The sequence below is a fragment of the Ceratina calcarata genome, unplaced genomic scaffold, assembly GCF_001652005.2.
Source record: "Ceratina calcarata isolate Rehan_Ccalc_2016 unplaced genomic scaffold, ASM165200v1 scaffold444, whole genome shotgun sequence".
In the NCBI taxonomy this organism is placed as follows: Eukaryota; Metazoa; Arthropoda; class Insecta; order Hymenoptera; family Apidae; genus Ceratina; species Ceratina calcarata.
Window position 1 is genome coordinate 1 of NW_017168264.1, and position 1,662 is coordinate 1,662.

General features: G+C 40.1%; 1 long non-coding RNA gene across 1 annotated transcript; it reads right to left on the bottom strand.

Annotated features, from left to right (window-relative positions):
• Positions 1 to 22: 22 nt before the first annotated feature.
• On the bottom strand, positions 23 to 1,073 carry LOC113464617 (uncharacterized). The gene is made up of 3 exons (XR_003389468.1): positions 878 to 1,073; positions 698 to 796; positions 23 to 509 (listed from the first exon to the last, which is right to left on the bottom strand). It is a non-coding gene; the product is annotated as an uncharacterized LOC113464617 (long non-coding RNA).
• Between the last annotated feature and the right edge of the window lie 589 nt (positions 1,074 to 1,662).

Sequence of the window (1,662 nt, forward strand, 5' to 3'; positions counted from 1 at the left end):
ATAAAGTTTTATATCTCAATTCCAAAATCTTGCATGATAAGAAACCATTTTGCCCCAGAGGAATCTCTATTCTCTTTTAATAACCGTTTCCATTAAGTTAGGAAATGAATCGCGATTAGTTCGATCGCGTCCGAGCACGAAATTGAAATTATCACGCCGGACGGATGATTTTTTTTTAATCTAACGCCGGAGCATAGCTCTAATTCCATTATCAGCCGAGCGTTGCTGATTAATATCGGGCCTGACCGAGGTTGCAGGATCGCCGCTAACGAGCAATTATCATAGCGCGGATCCTCGGCCGAGGCTGGATTCGCTGCGGCTAGAGAGGCGATGATTCAAGCCCCTGGCCTCTATCGCATGAATTATTCATTCGGCGTCTAACGGATAGACTTGGCAGCAGAATTCACGCGGCATGCACTTCCCTTCCTTCTGATTGTGCGCCTGGATACAGGTGCAAAACTCCTCTCCTATTTTCATAGCTGATCCTGCCCAAGCTTTGCCAGGATTGGCTAAAAATATGGAAGCGATTTATTGATTGGCTGGAAGGAAACTTTCTATGCATTTATCATAAGAATTATTGATTCGATGCTTTAAATATGAGGTTTCGTGTGATAAAATTCAGGAATAAGGTGAATGTCCCAATTTTTGTTCACATCAATTTCTACTTCTGCTGTGTTCTTTTATAATTTTAGGTTACCTTAAAGGGAGAGAAGTATATATTTTTATTGTAAAATAATTTGTTTTGTTTCTTGTTTTTGGGTCTCTGGGGTAAACTCGTATGACCACCTCTTCTTGTCTGAATTATAGAAAAATGAGTCAGTGAGTAGAACTTATAGGTTATAGGAATATTTGTTAGATCTTTGAATAAATTACCAACCGTGAGTTTTCAATTAAGGAATCATAGTTTTCCTACGTAACGAGAAAGGAAACGGCATAGAAATGTTTACTTTCGATTATGCAACAGCCGTAGCATCCTCGGAGAAAGTAAAGCTAACTAAAATCGCTAACAAACCGAAACTAAAAAGGCGTGAGCAATTATTACCGTACGGTGAGAACGCGTAATTTAGAGAAACAGAAGGCGCGCGGAGAGAAGAGAAGGGAGGGGCGCGGGTGTCGGGAGAGAAGTAGTAGTTGTCGCATAATTAATTTTTATTGACTGCGTTACACAATTCTGAGAGCAACGCCATGTCTAGTTTTCCCATCGCCGGATTCCAGGTGAAAATCTGCACGCGCTCGCGCTCCCTTGCTCGAAAGTGATCATGCGCGTTTTGTTATTCGCCTCGTGATTTCTATTTGAAAATTCGAATCGAGAATCGCGCATCCGACGCCGATTTGGCGACACGTACACCGTCCGGGTGACTATCGGGAATTTTAAAGGAGATCCGACGACATTTGCAAATCAAAATCACCTTCGATTATGCTTTTAACCTTCTCAGAGACATGCTCCGTAGAAACTTGTGCTATAAAATGCTTGTAAAAGTTGTTGGAGAGATTCTGTCAGCTTCTGAATTAAAAAATCGATTGTTGTTTGCTAAAATTGGTAGACCGCAGATTTTTGTATTTATGATATCAATTTAGGAAATTATAGAATAGGTAGAAATTGATTTTATTTAAAAATGGAATATGCATTTCACTTTTGAGTCTGTTTATGTTGTAGTAGTA